This window comes from Scyliorhinus torazame, chromosome 4 (genome assembly GCF_047496885.1).
Source record: "Scyliorhinus torazame isolate Kashiwa2021f chromosome 4, sScyTor2.1, whole genome shotgun sequence".
Classification (NCBI taxonomy): domain Eukaryota; kingdom Metazoa; phylum Chordata; class Chondrichthyes; order Carcharhiniformes; family Scyliorhinidae; genus Scyliorhinus; species Scyliorhinus torazame.
The window spans coordinates 304,190,968-304,203,467 of NC_092710.1; the positions used below are offsets into that span (position 1 = coordinate 304,190,968).

At 57.0% G+C, this 12,500-nt stretch overlaps 14 non-coding genes and 1 pseudogene across 14 annotated transcripts; all 15 read right to left on the reverse strand.

The window, feature by feature from the left end:
• Positions 1 to 75: 75 nt before the first annotated feature.
• On the reverse strand, positions 76 to 194 carry LOC140411934 (5S ribosomal RNA). The gene has a single exon (XR_011941145.1). It is a non-coding gene; the product is annotated as a 5S ribosomal RNA (ribosomal RNA).
• Positions 195 to 888: 694 nt separating this feature from the next.
• Positions 889 to 1,007, reverse strand: LOC140413270 (5S ribosomal RNA). Its single transcript, XR_011942445.1, has one exon. It is a non-coding gene; the product is annotated as a 5S ribosomal RNA (ribosomal RNA).
• A 694-nt stretch (positions 1,008 to 1,701) lies between these two features.
• Positions 1,702 to 1,820, reverse strand: LOC140411935 (5S ribosomal RNA). Its single transcript, XR_011941146.1, has one exon. It is a non-coding gene; the product is annotated as a 5S ribosomal RNA (ribosomal RNA).
• Positions 1,821 to 2,514: 694 nt separating this feature from the next.
• Positions 2,515 to 2,633, reverse strand: LOC140414902 (5S ribosomal RNA). The gene has a single exon (XR_011944028.1). It is a non-coding gene; the product is annotated as a 5S ribosomal RNA (ribosomal RNA).
• Positions 2,634 to 3,323: 690 nt separating this feature from the next.
• On the reverse strand, positions 3,324 to 3,442 carry LOC140415337 (5S ribosomal RNA). Its single transcript, XR_011944448.1, has one exon. It is a non-coding gene; the product is annotated as a 5S ribosomal RNA (ribosomal RNA).
• A 694-nt stretch (positions 3,443 to 4,136) lies between these two features.
• Positions 4,137 to 4,255, reverse strand: LOC140413271 (5S ribosomal RNA). The gene has a single exon (XR_011942446.1). It is a non-coding gene; the product is annotated as a 5S ribosomal RNA (ribosomal RNA).
• A 694-nt stretch (positions 4,256 to 4,949) lies between these two features.
• On the reverse strand, positions 4,950 to 5,068 carry LOC140411936 (5S ribosomal RNA). Its single transcript, XR_011941147.1, has one exon. It is a non-coding gene; the product is annotated as a 5S ribosomal RNA (ribosomal RNA).
• Positions 5,069 to 5,758: 690 nt separating this feature from the next.
• Positions 5,759 to 5,867, reverse strand: LOC140415656 (5S ribosomal RNA; annotated as a pseudogene).
• Positions 5,868 to 6,561: 694 nt separating this feature from the next.
• LOC140414001 (5S ribosomal RNA) lies at positions 6,562 to 6,680 on the reverse strand. The gene has a single exon (XR_011943149.1). It is a non-coding gene; the product is annotated as a 5S ribosomal RNA (ribosomal RNA).
• A 1,044-nt stretch (positions 6,681 to 7,724) lies between these two features.
• LOC140415384 (5S ribosomal RNA) lies at positions 7,725 to 7,843 on the reverse strand. The gene has a single exon (XR_011944494.1). It is a non-coding gene; the product is annotated as a 5S ribosomal RNA (ribosomal RNA).
• Positions 7,844 to 8,537: 694 nt separating this feature from the next.
• LOC140413523 (5S ribosomal RNA) lies at positions 8,538 to 8,656 on the reverse strand. The gene has a single exon (XR_011942689.1). It is a non-coding gene; the product is annotated as a 5S ribosomal RNA (ribosomal RNA).
• Positions 8,657 to 9,350: 694 nt separating this feature from the next.
• Positions 9,351 to 9,469, reverse strand: LOC140411937 (5S ribosomal RNA). The gene has a single exon (XR_011941148.1). It is a non-coding gene; the product is annotated as a 5S ribosomal RNA (ribosomal RNA).
• A 690-nt stretch (positions 9,470 to 10,159) lies between these two features.
• LOC140415042 (5S ribosomal RNA) lies at positions 10,160 to 10,278 on the reverse strand. Its single transcript, XR_011944163.1, has one exon. It is a non-coding gene; the product is annotated as a 5S ribosomal RNA (ribosomal RNA).
• Positions 10,279 to 10,972: 694 nt separating this feature from the next.
• On the reverse strand, positions 10,973 to 11,091 carry LOC140413379 (5S ribosomal RNA). The gene has a single exon (XR_011942550.1). It is a non-coding gene; the product is annotated as a 5S ribosomal RNA (ribosomal RNA).
• A 690-nt stretch (positions 11,092 to 11,781) lies between these two features.
• On the reverse strand, positions 11,782 to 11,900 carry LOC140414685 (5S ribosomal RNA). The gene has a single exon (XR_011943819.1). It is a non-coding gene; the product is annotated as a 5S ribosomal RNA (ribosomal RNA).
• Between the last annotated feature and the right edge of the window lie 600 nt (positions 11,901 to 12,500).

Genomic DNA, 12,500 nt, shown 5'->3' on the forward strand with positions numbered 1-12,500 from the left:
GCAGAGAGCAGCAAAAGGTTGGCCTGCCTCTGGTGTGGAGAGTGCTTGGCGTGAGCAGTCTCTGCTGGCCGCAAAAGCCTACTGCACCTGGTATTCCCAGGCGGTCTCCCATCCAAGTACTAACCAGGCCTGAGTCTGCTTAGCTTCCGAGATCAGACGAGATCGGGCGTTTTCAGACTAGTATGGCCGTAGGCATCTGCATCACCGTCTTCTCGCCTATTCAAGCTGGCCACCCTAGCACCCTCGCCACTTCTTCTTTCCGGTTGTTTTCAATTTTTTCTCTCTCTTTTTCTACTTCTACTTCTACTTCTCCTCCTCTTTCTCTCCTTCTCCTGCTAATTCTAGCCTATATGCCTGATACTCGCTCCCCTTCATGCCATCCCCACCGAGCTCTCTTTTTTCTTCTCCACCTCCTCAAGGAAAACTGCAAGCCCCGCCTACCTCACACCAGCCTACCGCCTGCACGCTGCTGCCTTTCCACATTGCAACGCTGCGCACTTCTCTCAGCACAGCCAGCACAAGGGTCAGGCAGGCAATGCAAGCCAGCTCTCTCTTCCTTCGCTTTCCACACCAGCCCCAATGCCACAACTTGCATTCATGCGGCGCCTTCAGGCTAGGAGAGAGAACGTCCTGCCGACACACTGGCTTGCGGCCACACGGGCCAGCTGGCGTGCCCATCAAAGTGCAGCACGCCAAGGCACACAACCGTGCTGCGTTGCAAAGGCCCGGCAAAGCTGCAGCAGCTGAATGGCCCGACCAAGCCGCCTGCCTGAGTTGAGCCCGCAGGCAAGTGTTGGGAGGAATGGCGAGGACGCAGAGAGCAGCAAAAGGTTGGCCTGCCTCTGGTGTGGAGAGTGCTTGGCGTGAGCAGTCTCTGCTGGCCGCAAAAGCCTACTGCACCTGGTATTCCCAGGCGGTCTCCCATCCAAGTACTAACCAGGCCTGAGTCTGCTTAGCTTCCGAGATCAGACGAGATCGGGCGTTTACAGACTAGTATGGCCGTAGGCATCTGCATCACCGTCTTCTCGCCTATTCAAGCTGGCCACCCTAGCACCCTCGCCACTTCTTCTTTCCGGTTGTTTTCAATTTTTTCTCTCTCTTTTTCTACTTCTACTTCTACTTCTCCTCCTCTTTCTCTCCTTCTCCTGCTAATTCTAGCCTATATGCCTGATACTCACTCCCCTTCATGCCGTCCCCACCTAGCTCTCTTTTTTCTTCTCCACCTCCCCAAGGAAAACTGCAAGCCCCGCCCACCTCACACCAGCCTGCCGCCTGCACGCTGCTGCCTTTCCACATTGCAACGCTGCGCACTTCTCTCAGCACAGCCAGCACAAGGGTCAGGCAGGCAATGCAAGCCAGCTCTCTCTTCCTTCGCTTTCCACACCAGCCCCAATGCCACAACTTGCATTCATGCGGCGCCTTCAGGCTAGGAGAGAGAACGTCCTGCCGACACACTGGCTTGCGGCCACACGGGCCAGCTGGCGTGCCCATCAAAGTGCAGCACGCCAAGGCACACAACCGTGCTGCGTTGCAAAGGCCCGGCAAAGCTGCAGCAGCTGAATGGCCCGACCAAGCCGCCTGCCTGAGTTGAGCCCGCAGGCAAGTGTTGGGAGGAATGGCGAGGACGCAGAGAGCAGCAAAAGGTTGGCCTGCCTCTGGTGTGGAGAGTGCTTGGCGTGAGCAGTCTCTGCTGGCCGCAAAAGCCTACTGCACCTGGTATTCCCAGGCGGTCTCCCATCCAAGTACTAACCAGGCCTGAGTCTGCTTAGCTTCCGAGATCAGACGAGATCGGGCGTTTTCAGACTAGTATGGCCGTAGGCATCTGCATCACCGTCTTCTCGCCTATTCAAGCTGGCCACCCTAGCACCCTCGCCACTTCTTCTTTCCGGTTGTTTTCAATTTTTTCTCTCTCTTTTTCTACTTCTACTTCTACTTCTCCTCCTCTTTCTCTCCTTCTCCTGCTAATTCTAGCCTATATGCCAGATACTCGCTCCCCTTCATGCCGTCCCCACCTAGCTCTCTTTTTTCTCCTCCACCTCCCCAAGGAAAACTGCAAGCCCCGCCCACCTCACACCAGCCTGCCGCCTGCACGCTGCTGCCTTTCCACATTGCAACGCTGCGCACTTCTCTCAGCACAGCCAGCACAAGGGTCAGGCAGGCAATGCAAGCCAGCTCTCTCTTCCTTCGCTTTCCACACCAGCCCCAATGCCACAACTTGCATTCATGCGGCGCCTTCAGGCTAGGAGAGAGAACGTCCTGCCGACACACTGGCTTGCGGCCACACGGGCCAGCTGGCGTGCCCATCAAAGTGCAGCATGCCAAGGCACACAACCGTGCTGCGTTGCAAAGGCCCGGCAAAGCTGCAGCAGCTGAATGGCCCGACCAAGCCGCCTGCCTGAGTTGAGCCCGCAGGCAAGTGTTGGGAGGAATGGCGAGGACGCAGAGAGCAGCAAAAGGTTGGCCTGCCTCTGGTGTGGAGAGTGCTTGGCGTGAGCAGTCACTGCTGGCCGCAAAAGCCTACTGCACCTGGTATTCCCAGGCGGTCTCCCATCCAAGTACTAACGAGGCCTGAGTCTGCTTAGCTTCCGAGATCAGACGAGATCGGGCGTTTTCAGACTAGTATGGCCGTAGGCATCTGCAGCACCGTCTTCTCGCCTATTCAAGCTGGCCACCCTAGCACCCTCGCCACTTCTTCTTTCCGGTTGTTTTCAATTTTTTCTCTCTCTTTTTCTACTTCTACTTCTACTTCTCCTCCTCTTTCTCTCCTTCTCCTGCTAATTCTAGCCTATATGCCTGATACTCGCTCCCCTTCATGCCGTCCCCACCTAGCTCTCTTTTTTCTTCTCCACCTCCCCAAGGAAAACTGCAAGCCCCGCCCACCTCACACCAGCCTGCCGCCTGCACGCTGCTGCCTTTCCACATTGCAACGCTGCGCACTTCTCTCAGCACAGCCAGCACAAGGGTCAGGCAGGCAATGCAAGCCAGCTCTCTCTTCCTTCGCTTTCCACACCAGCCCCAATGCCACAACTTGCATTCATGCGGCGCCTTCAGGCTAGGAGAACGTCCTGCCGACACACTGGCTTGCGGCCACACGGGCCAGCTGGCGGGCCCATTAAAGTGCAGCACGCCAAGGCAACCAACCGTGCTGCGTTGCAAAGGTCCGGCAAAGCTGCAGCAGCTGAATGGCCCGACCAAGCCGCCTGCCTGAGTTGAGCCCGCAGGCAAGTGTTGGGAGGAATGGCGAGGACGCAGAGAGCAGCAAAAGGTTGGCCTGCCTCTGGTGTGGAGAGTGCTTGGCGTGAGCAGTCTCTGCTGGCCGCAAAAGCCTACTGCACCTGGTATTCCCAGGCGGTCTCCCATCCAAGTACTAACCAGGCCTGAGTCTGCTTAGCTTCCAAGATCAGATGAGATCGGGCATTTTCAGACTAGCATGGCCATAAGCATCTGCAGCACCGTCTTCTCGCCTATTCAAGCTGGCCACGCTAGCACCCTCGCAACTTCTTCTTTCCGGTTGTTTTCAATTTTTTCTCTCTCTTTTTCTACTTCTACTTCTACTTCTCCTCCTCTTTCTCTCCTTCACCTGCTAATTCTAGCCTATATGCCCGATACGCGCTCCCCTTCATGCCGTCCCCACCGAGCTCTCTTTTTTCTTCTCCACCTCCCCAAGGAAAACTGCAAGCCCCGCCCACCTCACACCAGCCTGCCGCCTGCACGCTGCTGCCTTTCCACATTGCAATGCTGTGCACTTCTCTCAGCACAGCCAGCACAAGGGTCAGGCAGGCAATGCAAGCCAGCTCTCTCTTCCTTCGCTTTCCACACCAGCCCCAATGCCACAACTTGCATTCATGCGGCGCCTTCAGGCTAGGAGAGAGAACGTCCTGCCGACACACTGGCTTGCGGCCACACGGGCCAGCTGGCGTGCCCATCAAAGTGCAGCACGCCAAGGCACACAACCGTGCTGCGTTGCAAAGGCCCGGCAAAGCTGCAGCAGCTGAATGGCCCGACCAAGCCGCCTGCCTGAGTTGAGCCCGCAGGCAAGTGTTGGGAGGAATGGCGAGGACGCAGAGAGCAGCAAAAGGTTGGCCTGCCTCTGGTGTGGAGAGTGCTTGGCGTGAGCAGTCTCTGCTGGCCGCAAAAGCCTACTGCACCTGGTATTCCCAGGCGGTCTCCCATCCAAGTACTAACCAGGCCTGAGTCTGCTTAGCTTCCGAGATCAGACGAGATCGGGCGTTTACAGACTAGTATGGCCGTAGGCATCTGCATCACCGTCTTCTCGCCTATTCAAGCTGGCCACCCTAGCACCCTCGCCACTTCTTCTTTCCGGTTGTTTTCAATTTTTTCTCTCTCTTTTTCTACTTCTACTTCTACTTCTCCTCCTCTTTCTCTCCTTCTCCTGCTAATTCTAGCCTATATGCCTGATACTCGCTCCCCTTCATGCCGTCCCCACCTAGCTCTCTTTTTTCTTCTCCACCTCCCCAAGGAAAACTGCAAGCCCCGCCCACCTCACACCAGCCTGCCGCCTGCACGCTGCTGCCTTTCCACATTGCAACGCTGCGCACTTCTCTCAGCACAGCCAGCACAAGGGTCAGGCAGGCAATGCAAGCCAGCTCTCTCTTCCTTCGCTTTCCACACCAGCCCCAATGCCACAACTTGCATTCATGCGGCGCCTTCAGGCTAGGAGAGAGAACGTCCTGCCGACACACTGGCTTGCGGCCACACGGGCCAGCTGGCGTGCCCATCAAAGTGCAGCACGCCAAGGCACACAACCGTGCTGCGTTGCAAAGGCCCGGCAAAGCTGCAGCAGCTGAATGGCCCGACCAAGCCGCCTGCCTGAGTTGAGCCCGCAGGCAAGTGTTGGGAGGAATGGCGAGGACGCAGAGAGCAGCAAAAGGTTGGCCTGCCTCTGGTGTGGAGAGTGCTTGGCGTGAGCAGTCTCTGCTGGCCGCAAAAGCCTACTGCACCTGGTATTCCCAGGCGGTCTCCCATCCAAGTACTAACCAGGCCTGAGTCTGCTTAGCTTCCGAGATCAGACGAGATCGGGCGTTTTCAGACTAGTATGGCCGTAGGCATCTGCAGCACCGTCTTCTCGCCTATTCAAGCTGGCCACCCTAGCACCCTCGCCACTTCTTCTTTCCGGTTGTTTTCAATTTTTTCTCTCTCTTTTTCTACTTCTACTTCTACTTCTCCTCCTCTTTCTCTCCTTCTCCTGCTAATTCTAGCCTATATGCCTGATACTCGCTCCCCTTCATGCCGTCCCCACCTAGCTCTCTTTTTTCTTCTCCACCTCCCCAAGGAAAACTGCAAGCCCCGCCCACCTCACACCAGCCTGCCGCCTGCACGCTGCTGCCTTTCCACATTGCAACGCTGCGCACTTCTCTCAGCACAGCCAGCACAAGGGTCAGGCAGGCAATGCAAGCCAGCTCTCTCTTCCTTCGCTTTCCACACCAGCCCCAATGCCACAACTTGCATTCATGCGGCGCCTTCAGGCTAGGAGAACGTCCTGCCGACACACTGGCTTGCGGCCACACGGGCCAGCTGGCGGGCCCATCAAAGTGCAGCACGCCAAGGCACCCAACCGTGCTGCGTTGCAAAGGCCCGGCAAAGCTGCAGCAGCTGAATGGCCCGACCAAGCCGCCTGCCTGAGTTGAGCCCGCAGGCAAGTGTTGGGAGGAATGGCGAGGACGCAGAGAGCAGCAAAAGGTTGGCCTGCCTCTGGTGTGGAGAGTGCTTGGCGTGAGCAGTCTCTGCTGGCCGCAAAAGCCTACTGCACCTGGTACTCCCAGGCGGTCTCCCATCCAAGTACTAACCAGGCCTGAGTCTGCTTAGCTTCCGAGATCAGACGTTTTCAGACTAGTATGGCCGTAGGCATCTGCAGCACCGTCTTCTCGCCTATTCAAGCTGGCCACCCTAGCACCCTCGCCACTTCTTCTTTCCGGTTGTTTTCAATTTTTTCTCTCTCTTTTTCTACTTCTACTTCTACTTCTCCTCCTCTTTCCCTCCTTCTCCTGCTAATTCTAGCCTATATGCCTGATACTCGCTCCCCTTCATGCCATCCCCACCGAGCTCTCTTTTTTCTTCTCCACCTCCTCAAGGAAAACTGCAAGCCCCGCCTACCTCACACCAGCCTGCCGCCTGCACGCTGCTGCCTTTCCACATTGCAACGCTGCGCACTTCTCTCAGCACAGCCAGCACAAGGGTCAGGCAGGCAATGCAAGCCAGCTCTCTCTTCCTTCGCTTTCCACACCAGCCCCAATGCCACAACTTGCATTCATGCGGCGCCTTCAGGCTAGGAGAGAGAACGTCCTGCCGACACACTGGCTTGCGGCCACACGGGCCAGCTGGCGTGCCCATCAAAGTGCAGCACGCCAAGGCACACAACCGTGCTGCGTTGCAAAGGCCCGGCAAAGCTGCAGCAGCTGAATGGCCCGACCAAGCCGCCTGCCAGAGTTGAGCCCGCAGGCAAGTGTTGGGAGGAATGGCGAGGACGCAGAGAGCAGCAAAAGGTTGGCCTGCCTCTGGTGTGGAGAGTGCTTGGCGTGAGCAGTCTCTGCTGTCCGCAAAAGCCTACTGCACCTGGTATTCCCAGGCGGTCTCCCATCCAAGTACTAACCAGGACTGAGTCTGCTTAGCTTCCGAGATCAGACGAGATCGGGCGTTTTCAGACTAGTATGGCCGTAGGCATCTGCAGCACCGTCTTCTCGCCTATTCAAGCTGGCCACCCTAGCACCCTCGCCACTTCTTCTTTCCGGTTGTTTTCAATTTTTTCTCTCTCTTTTTCTACTTCTACTTCTACTTCTCCTCCTCTTTCTCTCCTTCTCCTGCTAATTCTAGCCTATATGCCTGATACTCGCTCCCCTTCATGCCATCCCCACCGAGCTCTCTTTTTTCTTCTCCACCTCCTCAAGGAAAACTGCAAGCCCCGCCTACCTCACACCAGCCTGCCGCCTGCACGCTGCTGCCTTTCCACATTGCAACGCTGCGCACTTCTCTCAGCACAGCCAGCACAAGGGTCAGGCAGGCAATGCAAGCCAGCTCTCTCTTCCTTCGCTTTCCACACCAGCCCCAATGCCACAACTTGCATTCATGCGGCGCCTTCAGGCTAGGAGAGAGAACGTCCTGCCGACACACTGGCTTGCGGCCACACGGGCCAGCTGGCGTGCCCATCAAAGTGCAGCACGCCAAGGCACACAACCGTGCTGCGTTGCAAAGGCCCGGCAAAGCTGCAGCAGCTGAATGGCCCGACCAAGCCGCCTGCCTGAGTTGAGCCCGCAGGCAAGTGTTGGGAGGAATGGCGAGGACGCAGAGAGCTCTGCCTTTCCACATTGCAACGCTGCGCACTTCTCTCAGCACAGCCAGCACAAGGGTCAGGCAGGCAATGCAAGCCAGCTCTCTCTTCCTTCGCTTTCCACACCAGCCCCAATGCCACAACTTGCATTCATGCGGCGCCTTCAGGCTAGGAGAACGTCCTGCCGACACACTGGCTTGCGGCCACACGGGCCAGCTGGCGGGCCCATTAAAGTGCAGCACGCCAAGGCAACCAACCGTGCTGCGTTGCAAAGGTCCGGCAAAGCTGCAGCAGCTGAATGGCCCGACCAAGCCGCCTGCCTGAGTTGAGCCCGCAGGCAAGTGTTGGGAGGAATGGCGAGGACGCAGAGAGCAGCAAAAGGTTGGCCTGCCTCTGGTGTGGAGAGTGCTTGGCGTGAGCAGTCTCTGCTGGCCGCAAAAGCCTACTGCACCTGGTATTCCCAGGCGGTCTCCCATCCAAGTACTAACCAGACCTGAGTCTGCTTAGCTTCCGAGATCAGACGAGATCGGGCATTTTCAGACTAGCATGGCCATAAGCATCTGCAGCACCGTCTTCTCACCTATTCAAGCTGGCCACGCTAGCACCCTCGCAACTTCTTCTTTCCGGTTGTTTTCAATTTTTTCTCTCTCTTTTTCTACTTCTACTTCTACTTCTCCTCCTCTTTCTCTCCTTCTCCTGCTAATTCTAGCCTATATGCCTGATACTCGCTCCCCTTCATGCCATCCCCACCGAGCTCTCTTTTTTCTTCTCCACCTCCTCAAGGAAAACTGCAAGCCCCGCCTACCTCACACCAGCCTGCCGCCTGCACGCTGCTGCCTTTCCACATTGCAACGCTGCGCACTTCTCTCAGCACAGCCAGCACAAGGGTCAGGCAGGCAATGCAAGCCAGCTCTCTCTTCCTTCGCTTTCCACACCAGCCCCAATGCCACAACTTGCATTCATGCGGCGCCTTCAGGCTAGGAGAGAGAACGTCCTGCCGACACACTGGCTTGCGGCCACACGGGCCAGCTGGCGTGCCCATCAAAGTGCAGCACGCCAAGGCACACAACCGTGCTGCGTTGCAAAGGCCCGGCAAAGCTGCAGCAGCTGAATGGCCCGACCAAGCCGCCTGCCTGAGTTGAGCCCGCAGGCAAGTGTTGGGAGGAATGGCGAGGACGCAGAGAGCAGCAAAAGGTTGGCCTGCCTCTGGTGTGGAGAGTGCTTGGCGTGAGCAGTCTCTGCTGGCCGCAAAAGCCTACTGCACCTGGTATTCCCAGGCGGTCTCCCATCCAAGTACTAACCAGGCCTGAGTCTGCTTAGCTTCCGAGATCAGACGAGATCAGGCGTTTTCAGACTAGTATGGCCGTAGGCATCTGCATCACCGTCTTCTCGCCTATTCAAGCTGGCCACCCTAGCACCCTCGCCACTTCTTCTTTCCGGTTGTTTTCAATTTTTTCTCTCTCTTTTTCTACTTCTACTTCTACTTCTCCTCCTCTTTCTCTCCTTCTCCTGCTAATTCTAGCCTATATGCCTGATACTCGCTCCCCTTCATGCCATCCCCACCGAGCTCTCTTTTTTCTTCTCCACCTCCTCAAGGAAAACTGCAAGCCCCGCCTACCTCACACCAGCCTGCCGCCTGCACGCTGCTGCCTTTCCACATTGCAACGCTGCGCACTTCTCTCAGCACAGCCAGCACAAGGGTCAGGCAGGCAATGCAAGCCAGCTCTCTCTTCCTTCGCTTTCCACACCAGCCCCAATGCCACAACTTGCATTCATGCGGCGCCTTCAGGCTAGGAGAGAGAACATCCTGCCGACACACTGGCTTGCGGCCACACGGGCCAGCTGGCGTGCCCATCAAAGTGCAGCACGCCAAGGCACACAACCGTGCTGCGTTGCAAAGGCCCGGCAAAGCTGCAGCAGCTGAATGGCCCGACCAAGCCGCCTGCCTGAGTTGAGCCCGCAGGCAAGTGTTGGGAGGAATGGCGAGGACGCAGAGAGCAGCAAAAGGTTGGCCTGCCTCTGGTGTGGAGAGTGCTTGGCGTGAGCAGTCACTGCTGGCCGCAAAAGCCTACTGCACCTGGTATTCCCAGGCGGTCTCCCATCCAAGTACTAACCAGGCCTGAGTCTGCTTAGCTTCCGAGATCAGACGAGATCGGGCGTTTTCAGACTAGTATGGCCGTAGGCATCTGCAGCACCGTCTTCTCGCCTATTCAAGCTGGCCACCCTAGCACCCTCGCCACTTCTTCTTTCCGGTTGTTTTCAATTTTTTCTCTCTCTTTTTCTACTTCTACTTCTACTTCTCCTCCTCTTTCTCTCCTTCTCCTGCTAATTCTAGCCTATATGCCTGATACTCGCTCCCCTTCATGCCGTCCCCACCTAGCTCTCTTTTTTCTTCTCCACCTCCCCAAGGAAAACTGCAAGCCCCGCCCACCTCACACCAGCCTGCCGCCTGCACGCTGCTGCCTTTCCACATTGCAACGCTGCGCACTTCTCTCAGCACAGCCAGCACAAGGGTCAGGCAGGCAATGCAAGCCAGCTCTCTCTTCCTTCGCTTTCCACACCAGCCCCAATGCCACAACTTGCATTCATGCGGCGCCTTCAGGCTAGGAGAACGTCCTGCCGACACACTGGCTTGCGGCCACACGGGCCAGCTGGCGGGCCCATTAATGTGCAGCACGCCAAGGCAACCAACCGTGCTGCGTTGCAAAGGTCCGGCAAAGCTGCAGCAGCTGAATGGCCCGACCAAGCCGCCTGCCTGAGTTGAGCCCGCAGGCAAGTGTTGGGAGGAATGGCGAGGACGCAGAGAGCAGCAAAAGGTTGGCCTGCCTCTGGTGTGGAGAGTGCTTGGCGTGAGCAGTCTCTGCTGGCCGCAAAAGCCTACTGCACCTGGTATTCCCAGGCGGTCTCCCATCCAAGTACTAACCAGGCCTGAGTCTGCTTAGCTTCCGAGATCAGACGAGATCGGGCATTTTCAGACTAGCATGGCCATAAGCATCTGCAGCACCGTCTTCTCACCTATTCAAGCTGGCCACGCTAGCACCCTCGCAACTTCTTCTTTCCGGTTGTTTTCAATTTTTTCTCTCTCTTTTTCTACTTCTACTTCTACTTCTCCTCCTCTTTCTCTCCTTCTCCTGCTAATTCTAGCCTATATGCCTGATACTCGCTCCCCTTCATGCCATCCCCACCGAGCTCTCTTTTTTCTTCTCCACCTCCTCAAGGAAAACTGCAAGCCCCGCCTACCTCACACCAGCCTGCCGCCTGCACGCTGCTGCCTTTCCACATTGCAACGCTGCGCACTTCTCTCAGCACAGCCAGCACAAGGGTCAGGCAGGCAATGCAAGCCAGCTCTCTCTTCCTTCGCTTTCCACACCAGCCCCAATGCCACAACTTGCATTCATGCGGCGCCTTCAGGCTAGGAGAGAGAACATCCTGCCGACACACTGGCTTGCGGCCACACGGGCCAGCTGGCGTGCCCATCAAAGTGCAGCACGCCAAGGCACACAACCGTGCTGCGTTGCAAAGACCCGGCAAAGCTGCAGCAGCTGAATGGCCCGACCAAGCCGCCTGCCTGAGTTGAGCCCGCAGGCAAGTGTTGGGAGGAATGGCGAGGACGCAGAGAGCAGCAAAAGGTTGGCCTGCCTCTGGTGTGGAGAGTGCTTGGCGTGAGCAGTCACTGCTGGCCGCAAAAACCTACTGCACCTGGTATTCCCAGGCGGTCTCCCATCCAAGTACTAACCAGGCCTGAGTCTGCTTAGCTTCCGAGATCAGACGAGATCGGGCGTTTTCAGACTAGTATGGCCGTAGGCATCTGCAGCACCGTCTTCTCGCCTATTCAAGCTGGCCACCCTAGCACCCTCGCCACTTCTTCTTTCCGGTTGTTTTCAATTTTTTCTCTCTCTTTTTCTACTTCTACTTCTACTTCTCCTCCTCTTTCTCTCCTTCTCCTGCTAATTCTAGCCTATATGCCTGATACTCGCTCCCCTTCATGCCGTCCCCACCTAGCTCTCTTTTTTCTTCTCCACCTCCCCAAGGAAAACTGCAAGCCCCGCCCACCTCACACCAGCCTGCCGCCTGCACGCTGCTGCCTTTCCACATTGCAACGCTGCGCACTTCTCTCAGCACAGCCAGCACAAGGGTCAGGCAGGCAATGCAAGCCAGCTCTCTCTTCCTTCGCTTTCCACACCAGCCCCAATGCCACAACTTGCATTCATGCGGCGCCTTCAGGCTAGGAGAACGTCCTGCCGACACACTGGCTTGCGGCCACACGGGCCAGCTGGCGGGCCCATTAAAGTGCAGCACGCCAAGGCAACCAACCGTGCTGCGTTGCAAAGGTCCGGCAAAGCTGCAGCAGCTGAATGGCCCGACCAAGCCGCCTGCCTGAGTTGAGCCCGCAGGCAAGTGTTGGGAGGAATGGCGAGGACGCAGAGAGCAGCAAAAGGTTGGCCTGCCTCTGGTGTGGAGAGTGCTTGGCGTGAGCAGTCTCTGCTGGCCGCAAAAGCCTACTGCACCTGGTATTCCCAGGCGGTCTCCCATCCAAGTACTAACCAGGCCTGAGTCTGCTTAGCTTCCGAGATCAGACGAGATCGGGCGTTTTCAGACTAGCATGGCCATAAGCATCTACAGCACCGTCTTCTCACCTATTCAAGCTGGCCACGCTAGCACCCTCGCAACTTCTTCTTTCCGGTTGTTTTCAATTTTTTCTCTCTCTTTTTCTACTTCTACTTCTACTTCTCCTCCTCTTTCTCTCCTTCACCTGCTAATTCTAGCCTATATGCCTGATACGCGCTCCCCTTCATGCCGTCCCCACCTAGCTCTCTTTTTTCTTCTCCACCTCCCCAAGGAAAACTGCAAGCCCCGCCCACCTCACACCAGCCTGCCGCCTGCACGCTGCTGCCTTTCCACATTGCAACGCTGCGCACTTCTCTCAGCACAGCCAGCACAAGGGTCAGGCAGGCAATGCAAGCCAGCTCTCTCTTCCTTCGCTTTCCACACCAGCCCCAATGCCACAACTTGCATTCATGCGGCGCCTTCAGGCTAGGAGAGAGAACGTCCTGCCGACACACTGGCTTGCGGCCACACGGGCCAGCTGGCGTGCCCATCAAAGTGCAGCACGCCAAGGCACACAACCGTGCTGCGTTGCAAAGGCCCGGCAAAGCTGCAGCAGCTGAATGGCCCGACCAAGCCGCCTGCCTGAGTTGAGCCCGCAGGCAAGTGT